Source organism: Eschrichtius robustus, chromosome X, assembly GCF_028021215.1.
Source record: "Eschrichtius robustus isolate mEscRob2 chromosome X, mEscRob2.pri, whole genome shotgun sequence".
Lineage (NCBI taxonomy): Eukaryota > Metazoa > Chordata > Mammalia > Artiodactyla > Eschrichtiidae > Eschrichtius > Eschrichtius robustus.
Window position 1 is genome coordinate 7,475,143 of NC_090845.1, and position 10,393 is coordinate 7,485,535.

Consider the following 10,393-nt stretch of genomic DNA (forward strand, 5'->3'; position numbering starts at 1 on the left):
ATCCTTTATCTGTTTAGCTATGTTGTTGTCATTTACTGCTTCTATTAAGGAAAATATGGTTCTTTGCCTCAAGAAGCTCAAGCAACCAGTATCTGGATTTCATTCTGGGTGGCTGAGGGGAGAGTTCTCGTGGATTCTGAACCACGCACATGAATGTGTGTACTTGTGGTGGGTCTTACTGCACGTGCGTTTCTCTGAAATTAAAGTGCAGCCACATATTCCAATGGAAGAGCCTTTTGTGTTTTTGCAGTCTAGTGGGAAAATAACTTTTGACTACTTTTTCCAATTTTAATTTAATTTTATTTTGAAAAAAAGTGTTTATATTTTAGGAACTTCCCTGGTACTTTTTTCTGTCTTCTTTTTTTTTTTTAATTTATTTTATTTATTATTTATGGCTGTGTTGGGTCTTCGTTTCTGTGCGAGGGCTTTCTCTAGTTGCAGCAAGTGGGGGCCGCTCTTCATCGCGGTGCGCGGGCCTCTCATTATTGCGGCCTCTCTTGTTGCGGAGCACAGGCTCCAGATGCGCAGGCTCAGTAATTGTGGCTCACGGGGCCTAGTTGCTCCGCGGCATATGGGATCTTCCCAGACCAGGGCTCGAACCCGTGTCCCCTGCATTGGCAGGCAGATTCTCAACCACTGCGCCGCCAGGGAAGCCCTTTTTTTTTTTTTTTTGGCCAACGTGAAATTAGCAGACAGTTCAGTGGCATGCATAGTTTATTCACAGCCTTCAAACTCCTCATTCCAGTCTGCCTTTGCTCTGGTCCCAGGCAACCTTGAATCTGCTTTGCGTCTCTGATGATTACCTGTCCTGGGTATTTCATGTAAACGAATGATGATTTACCTGTCCTGGATATTTCATGTAAACGAAATCATGTCACATGTGACCTTTCCTCTCTGGCTTCTTTCAGTCAGCATGTTTCTGAGATTCCTCCATGTTGCAGCATGTGTCAGTAATTCATTAAATTCATTTTTAAATGAAAATAATTTTAGATAAAAAAATAATTTTGAACGCACTTTAGGTGTTCGTTTATTGAGCACCTGCTGTGTGCAAGGCAGTAGACTGTATTTAGCATGATGTAAACGTTGACCTTCTCCCCGAAATAAGCCTGCCCTGGTCACTGGAGCACCCCACCCCCATGCCATAGTCTCTGACATAAAACTGTGCCAGGTGGGTTCCCAAATTAGCCAGATCCTGTGACTCAAAGCCTTTCATCTTTGGGGGGATTTATTCTCCCTCCCCTCCCACCTTTCTTTAGAGCAATGTCCATTTCCCCTGAAAGCACAGACTCATTTTAGAATTGTCATTAAAAAAAAAAAAAAAAAGATATAGCATGCAAACAGTAAAAAAAAAAAAAAGAGGGGAAAAAGAATTGTCATTTTAATTCATAGTGTGTCCATAACAGGATGCAGAGGCCTGTGAATATCATGAAGAAGAGTCAGCCCTCAGGAGCGCTGCACGCTGGCAGGGGAGAAAGGACACCAAGGCAAGATGCAGACAGCAGCGTGAGCAATGGCCGGCAACCTGGTTTGTCCAGGTCGGGAAGGGGGAGGGGGAGGGAAGCGAGGAGGGGGTGGCCCGAGAGGTAAAGGCCCCTCGAGGCCCTCTGATGTGAAATGGGCTTTGAAGGAACAGTCAGACTCTATTGGAGGTGGGTGGGGGACATGGAGAGGTCAGGGTGAGGGCCTTGTGGCCAAAGGGGAGATTTGAGCCAAGACTTAGCTGCAAGAATACGAGACAAGGCACAAATAAGCCATCTTGTTCAGAGTCAAGACTTATTTGGAAGTGAGCACATGGTAGATGTTGAAACTGGCCCACAAGAAAGGGAAGCAAAGAGAAAGTAACCCCTCTCCCTTTGCTTCCTCCGACCTCCCCACGGCTGCTCCAGCTCAGGTGCGAATGACGGCGACCACGAGGTCTTCCTGCACCCAAGGGCTGCAAGTTCTGCAGCTTCCTCTATGATGCCAAATGAATTTCCCATCATGCCTCTCTTTCCATCCTTATGGCTCTCTCAACAAGTCTTGTGTGTGGAGACTTTGCTCTGCGTATCTGACTTCGCTCCCCTCTCCCCTCCTCCCCGTGGCAACCTCCTCCGCCCTCTTCCAGACCCATCTCTCCACCCCCCAGGCAGAGCGGCTTCCTCCTCTATATCGTCACCAAGTGTATCATACTCTTAGAATAACTGTTCAATCAAAAAAGACAGAGTTTCTCTGTCCGGGTACACCTTGGGCATTGCCAGTGATGCTGGGGCCTAACGGACCTTCCAACTTAGCTGGAAAAAAAACCACAAAACGTAAAGGGAAACCATCTGTTGGGATCCAAGGCCCATACTGCAAGGTACCCCCGACTGGTAGAGCCCTTAAGTGCTCCAGATATTCAGAGAAGATAGAAAGAGCTGAGTGCAATTTGAAAAGCAGTCAGGGGTTGATGTGGGTACAGAAGAGCAGGAAGGTCACGACAGAGCAATCGAGAACAAAGACGCGCTGCAATGCAAGCCGGGGTGGACCGTGGGCACGGGCAACGAGCACACGCTCGGAAGAGTCCAGCGTGGGTGATGAGGTCCTGGGTGGGGGGTGAAATGAAGGGGCAGGTGGTAGACAGGCAGCAAGGGCAGAAGGAGCTGGAATGGACAGCCGGATTCGATTGCCTGGGGGTCTGTAGGGAGCAAGAAGTTGCAGATGGTTTCAAGGGTGGAGTCTGTAGAACTGGGAGAAAATTAGAAATTCAGAAATGGGGACAGCGTTTCCTTGTTGGGTGAAGGGCATGCTTGTGCCAGACCGTTACTGGGAGTGGATGGGTACAGCCCCAAGACCCTCAGGCCGAGTCACCCTCCTTCGGTGCTGGGAAAGGTGACAGTGATTTGACACACACAAGCATTATGGCCGCTGCTTGGCATGAAGCGTGACACCTGTCACATTTGTTTTTGGAATGCTTAGGCTTTGGGAGCTCCCAGAGATTGAAGAGTGTACATCACAACGCACCGCAGATGTTACATGTTTCTATGAACAGCTAAATGATGCATGAGCCTCAACCAGACCATTTCTCACGGTGGAAACGGTGTCCTACTTCTAGCTCTTGTTTCACTAGTCCAGCCAAGTGATAAACATGTCCAGAGACCTGCTGGGCCGTTCAGCAGGATCCCCCCCAAAACAGGATGTCCTCCTCTGGCCATGGCGCTGTGGTCAGAGACCTGAGCCCTGAAATCCATGGCCCTGCCCGCCCTCTCCAACACAAGGACCAGAAAGGATCTCTTTCCTGGTCTTATTCTTGGGGATGGGTGGGGCGTGGCTAATTACCGGTAGACAGTGAACGTAAACCAGACCTTCCCTAGAACCTCCCAGAAAACCAGCCACCAAGTTACAGCCGGTTAAAGTTGTGGGAGAGGTAGAGGGAAAGGTTCCATGTCAGATAACAGGCTTAGGCTGCTTTGAGTTTTTTCAGGTCAGCACTGAAATCTAGAGTGTCTCATTTGCCAGCCTCAAGATTTTGGTGAACATAGTTTCCTCAATTACCTGAAATGGTGGAATGTTATGAAGTCACAAGAGACATGCTTTTTCGTTTCATTTTTTTTCTTTTTTTTTTTTATAAAGGTGTGTATGGCCAAACTGAACTTGTTTTTACCCCTTAGGGAGGTGGTACAGGCCGTAGTTATTTACTCAACTCTATTTTTTTTTTTAATTATTAATTAATTTATTTATTTTTGGCTGTGTTGGGTCTTCGTTTCTGTGTAAGGGCTTTCTCCAGTTGTAGCAAGCGGGGGGCCACTCTTCATCGCAGTGCGCGGGCCTCTCACTGTCGCGGCCTCTTTTGTTGCGGAGCACAAGCTCCAGACTCGCAGGCTCAGTAGTTGTGGCTCACGGGCCCAGTTGCTCCGCAGCATGTGGGATCTTCCCAGACCAGGGCTCGAACCCGTGTCCCCTGCATTGGCAGGCGGATTCTCAACCACTGCGCCACCAGGGAAGCCCTCATTTCATTTTAATATTTCTGCATTTCATTGAATGAAATTATAAGTAGGGCAATTTCAAAAAGAAAGGAACAGAGAATTCCAAGTTTTTAGAATGCCCAGTAGGCAAAGTCTGAATTAAGAAATGAGATAAATTCTTACGGGATAATGAACCTTCACATGCACGCACACAATCACTCATTTCTACCATGTATCACCCACAACTTTAAGTTTGTCTCCTACTCGAGTAGAAGCTTCTGGAAGGTAGGACTGTGTCTTAGTGCTTCATTTTTCCCCCTGTGGATCCATAAAGTGCACTCAAGGTTTGTTTGAAGAGAATTATATTTACGTTACTAAAATGTTTTTTGTTTCAGTTTGTGTATTTTTTCTAGAGGACCCATTGAATTGCTATTCTGGGAACAGTTCGTTGCTTAAGAAGTCACAATTGTATTAAGTGAAGAAATTCCTAAAAACATCCAGATTCAGTAAGAAGTAATAACTAATGCAATTTGAAAGGAAAGTTGGGTTGTGCTTTTCATCCAAGTTACAGTTTTCAATGATTTTAGTACAAATGTATCCTGACAGATTTTTTACCTGCTTTTTAAATTAATTTATCCAATTGTTGTTTCCTTTCTGAAGTATTTTATATACTTTATATCCAACTGTGTGCCTGTCATTTTTATGCAACCTGTGAAATTTGCATATAGGTTCTGGCAAAGGTGTTTTTTTTTCAAGCCAACTGAACTGACAGTTAAAAGAATCTAAAGTGTTTAAACCTAAATGATTTTTTTTTGAGGTTGTAGCAGAAAGATCTCCTGAAGGAGAAAAAAACCCTTATCTTGTCCACCTGTATAGAGACTCTGACACAAATACATAATTTAGAGGAGACAAGTGGAAATTAGCACATGCATATTTTTGAGCTAAGTTAATTTTAACCGTAATAGCTGATGCAACTTTCGCAGCCGCCCAGTGATGAAAGTAACAACGTGTTATCACTGCCGTTACTGTTACTGTCCCCTCCCTACTTACAAGGGAAAACCTTGGCACTCGGGGGGCACTGCAAGCCTTGCCCCATCGCCTGGCTGCCTATCCACCAGCAAAGCCAGATATCCACAGCTATCCCTGTGGTCTGGTATAAAATATTAAACCTGGACCCTTCATAAGCCGGAAAATGCTTTACTGAGTGTGCTTAAGTAGAAACTAGTTCATGAGAACTCAGTTCAGAATGAAGCCCTTGGCATCGACGTGGCCTAAACTAAACATCACCTTTGCGGGCAGAGGAATCTTGCTGTGGCTTGCGGGGTGGGAAGTGGGTGGTGTTGGAGGCCAGGACCTGCCTGGTGGAGGGCTCCCGGATCACAGAGCGTACTTCGTCCCGCTAATTCTATAATATCTGTATGATGTGTACTATGTATACATAGATGTACACATACATGGATGTATATACACACCAGATGTATAACCCCAGTGAGGCACACACTCCCACCTAACCTGGCCAAGGCGGTTGATCGGGGCCCTGCCCTGGAAGTCCTTCACACCCTTCTTCCTCTTTTTGTCCAAATCCTGTCTTCCGTGAATGGGTGAGAGATGGCATGAAACAGACAGATGTCACCTGGGTCTTTTCACTGTAACATCCTCTTTCCATCACTTGTTTCTAATCCTCAGCTCCTGCTTTTGAACCAGTGATCTCTGCTCCCCGGAGCTCAGTGTTTTTCTGGGGCTGGGGGCCCAGTGTATGTTTGGTTGGCACCCCTCCCCAGCCCTCCTCCGCTGGGCCCCCAGCAGGACGGCAGAGAATGGGGAGGTGTGTGATGCAGGTGGTCCCCGGGCTGTCCTCCGGCTCTCCCCACACACCTGGCTGTCCGCACACCTAGGGCACCCATAGAGGGGAGGGGCTGAAGGACAGGAGAGTGGCAGTGGGGCCCAGACAGCACGTCCCCTCCTTCCGAGTGTGCCTCACTCAGCCCCGGCGCGGGCCCTGAATTCCCTGCTGGCCGCCCTCATCTTACCGGAGCCCCAGCCCATGGCTGCCTCACTGCTCTCGGCCTGGAACTATTTCTGGAGTCTTTGCTGCCCTTCCCTGTGAGATACATTTCTTCCTCCAGTTTCTTGGACAAAGTAGCTGAATAACCTCCTTCCAACGTCATGGTGATGTCTGAGCAGGGCCGAGCGTGTGGGGGGCTGAAGCTGGAGCCCTGGACCACGGCAGTCAGGCTCGATCCGGGGGTCAAGTCAGCCTGCTGCCAGGCCCAGGTGCCAGCGTGCGGCCAGCCCAGCGGGCGGACGGGGCTGCTGCCGGGGTTCCTGCCGGGGTTCCTCTGCACTTTTGGAGGGCGCCCCGGGGAAGGTGGACACGTCAGAGCCTCTCCGCGCTGCACCTGGCTCCTTTGGTGTAAAATAGTTGTTACACCCAAAATTGAAAGGCCTTAGTGGAGTCAGAGAGAGAGAGAAGAAGAAGAAGGGAAAGGAGAAAGAGAGACAAAGGAAGAAAGAGAGACAGGAGAGGAGGGAGGCTGGGAAGCCATCTGAGCTGTCACCCCAGCCCCGAAGGGAGGCTCCCTCAGTCCTCTGAGCGCAGCCCAGGTCCGCTGGGCCCTATCCTGGAGGCCCCGTCCCTCACGGGGCTCACACTCACCCACTGCATTTCCCTCCCTCCTGCGAGGGGAGGGAAGCTGTGGAGAGCAGCAGTCGCCCCTGGAGGTGCCACTGTGTAGCCAGTTCCCTCCCCAAGAGTAAGTCGGTTGGCTCTCTGGAGGTGCGAGCAGGCCCGGGGCAGGTACGTTTGCCGAGCCCGGTACCCGCTCCCTGAACCCGTGGCTTTACACCTCAGCTGCGGCGTCGGGCTGCTCAGGAGCGAAGAGACGAGCCTCCTCGGAGCCTCGGTGCCCGCCTGCTCTCCCACCCTGCACCCCTCCTGCCTGAAGCCATGAACCGTGTGCCTTCGCTTTGGTGGACATGCTCCTCGGCCAACAGTCAGCCGGTGTGGGGGCAGTTATGGAACGCCAGTCGTGGCTGAAGAAGCTTTCCTTCGCCAGGGGCCCTTATCCCATCGGAAACGGTGTGTCTGCCAGGAGGGAGGGCCTGGGGGTCGACCCAGCTGCCGGGCTCTGTTTTGCTCTGTGACAGTCTGATTCGGCTCCGGTCAAGTCAGATAACACAGAAGGGGTGGACGAACCCCAGTGCCTGTGTTGTGCCCCCCTGGGGGTGCCGGGGAGGGCAGCCTCGGAGAGCTGCCCTGGTTCAGACAGGCTGCAGTGCCCCACCCGGCATGGGCAGCCGCTCAGGGGCGCGCTGTCTGCACAGCCTGACCCTCGGGGAGTGCTCGGGACGCACAGGGCTCCAGCAACACCTTGGCCACCTGGACGTCTGCCGGAGCATCCCTGTGACAGCAACGACCTGGCCAGACCCAGAGGAAGTGACTAGACGTTTGGTAACTCGCTCAAGGCCACGTGGCTCTGAGGAGCGGTGCCAGGACCTGTGCGTGTTTATCTGTCTCCAGCTCTGCTCTTGACCACGACACCCTCCTGCTCTCAGTACTGCCAAGAACCCACTTTGGAATGATGTCATCAAAGCACGCTGGGCTTGCTCTGAAGGAATGGAGGGGATCGTGAGGAAAAGCGGGGTTGATTTTGGGGTCCCCCGCACTGCACGTGGGGTGGCCTTGTGGGAGGGAGGAAGATTCCCAGGACACAGTGCTACTGGCCAGTCATCCTATGGGCACAGGGTCCTAGTCTCAAGGAGGATCAGAGCCCCCCCCAGATTCTGCAGAGGCCATCGATTCTCATAGGTCCCCTCCACGACAGATGTCACACGTCAGCGTGGCAGACGCAGCCTCGTTCCAGAACAGCGACTCAGAGAAGCCCAATCTTGTCACGGCTTTTACTAAGCAGACGGCCCGTGGACAGTTTGGCCATTCTGGCAGTCAATTTGCGCGTAATTTTGGGGGGGTTCATTTGACTTCCAAACAATGACAAACCACACGTGAGAGGCAAGATGGAATCTAAGAGACGCCTACACCCCCAAGTGTGCTGCGGTCTGTGTGCGGCGAGTCCCAGAGCCCGCCGTGGTCTTGATGTCGTTGCCAGCTTCTGGGGGTTTTCGTCGGAAAGGCAGCCGCCTCCTCCGTGGGTCATTCTTGCCGAGATGCAGCTGGACTAAAATGTACCAGGAAGTTAGGTTTCCGAGGCTCACCCACAGCCACACACACACACACACACACACACACACACACACACACGCATAAAACCACCCACCCACCTGGGGCTGCCCATGGAAGAAAAGTGAAGAACGCCGGATAAACCCACTAGCAGCCAGCGCGGCTGGGAGAAGTGACAGGTCCAGTTCCGAGGCCGAGGAGGACCACACAGAGCCCTGGAGGGCTGCCTGACCCAGCTGGAGGGGCGGCAGCGATGCACGTGCTCTGGGCAGCTCCGTCTCGTGAGAAGGTCAGGTACATATGCATATACACACATACATATTTTGTAATAGGTACTTTAGGTATCTATGTATGTGACAAAGTGGCCACTGGGATCCACAAAGCAAAGAGAGAGTTTCCCTGGTGGGCAAGGAGATAGGGGGCCCGGGTAACACAGCAAAGGAGGTCCCACGGCCAGCCCGCGTCCAGGGCAGTGGCTAAGTGGGGCGACGGTGCCCCGGGGCTGTCGGGCAAGGCCTGGAGACAGTTTGGATCATTACAGCTGGGTGGAGCGGGAGGGATTACTGGCATCTAGGGAGTAGAGACCAGGGGTGCGATTCGACACCCTGCAAGGCTCGGGGTGTCTCCCTACACCAAAGGATGATCTGGCCCCAGATGTCAGCCCTGCCAAGGATAAGCAACCCCGCTCCAAGTCAGAGCTGTGTCTTACTCATTTTTAAGCGCTTTTTCTAGACTAGGGGTTTCCAACTAGAGCAGTTTTGTCCCCCACTGCCTAGGGACACTTGTCAGCGAACAAAGACAGTTTGGAGGGAGGGGTGCGACTGACATCACGTAGGTGGAGACCAGGCATGCTGCTCAACACCCTCCAACGCAGAGGGCACTTCCCTGACGAAGCAGGATCAGGCCCCAAATGATAACCGAGTGCCGAGATGGAGAAACCCGGGTCCCTGCTGCTCAGAGTGAGGTCCGTGGACCTGCCGCATCAGCGCCATCTGGAAGCTGGTGAGAAATGCAGAGACTTGGGCCCCAGCCCAGCCCAGTGGAACCCAAGTCCGCAGTCTGACAAGGTGTCCCAGGTGACGTGAGTGCTCAGTGGCGTTCAAGCGGCGCTGATCTAGGGGCCCATATGCAGAGGTTGTAGGCGCCGCTGAAAGGGACCAGAAGTCCTCTAGTTTCTTTCTTTTTTTTTTAAATTTTTTTTTCACTTAAAGCGTTTGGCATTCTTTTCTTAATTAATTAATTAATTAATTTTTAATTTTTGGCTGCGTTGGGTCTTCGTTGCTGAGCATGGGCTTCCTCTAGTTGCAGTCAGCAGGGGCTACTCTTCGTTGCGGTGCGCGGGCTTCTCAGCACGGTGACTTCTCTTGGTTGCAGAGCACGGGCTTTAGGCGCGTGGGCTTCAGTAGTTGTGACGCACGGGCTTAGTTGCTCCGCGGCATGTGGGATCTTCCCAAACCAGGGCTCGAACCCATGTCCCCTGCATTGGCAGGCGGATTCTTTTCTTTCTTTCTTTCTTTCTTTCTTTCTTTCTTTTTCTTAAAAATTAATTAATCAATTTTTTTTTTTTATTTTTGGCTGCATTCGGTCTTCGTTGCTGCACACGGGCTTTCTCTAGTTGCGGCGAGGGGGCTACTCTTCGCTGCGGTGCATGGGCTTCTCATTGTGGCGGCTTCTCTTGTTGCGGAGCACTGGCTCTAGGCACGTGGGCTCAGTAGTTGTGGCACGCAGGCTCAGTAGTTGTGGCGCACGGGCTTGGTTGCTCTGTGGCATGTGGGATCTTCCTGGGGCAGAGCTCGAACCCGTGTCCCCTGCATTGGCACGTAGATTCTTAACCACTGAGCCACCAGGGAAGTCCTGTCATCTGATTTATTGTCATGGATCCTAGGGGGGCTGGGGGTAATAAGTCTTTGTCCAAAAACACGGTAAGGGCAAGTCGTGAAAAGAAAACCTCTATATTCTCCTCAAATCCTTTATACATGATGCCACTTTTAACTCCCTTCCTCTTTGTACCCTTGGGTTTTTTGTTTGTTTATAACAACTTTATCGAGCTATCATTCATGTACCATTAAATTCATCCTTTCGAAGTGTGCAATTCAGTGGTTTTTCATATACTCATAGGGTTGTGCCATCGCTGTCTAGTCCCAGAACATTTTCCTCACTTCAAAAGGAAACTCTGAAAAAAAAAAAAAAAAAAAGAATCACTACGCTTGTATACCTGAAGCTAGCACAACATTGTAAATAAACTGTACTCCAATTAAAAAAAAAAAAAAAACCCCTTAGCAGTCACTCCATGCCC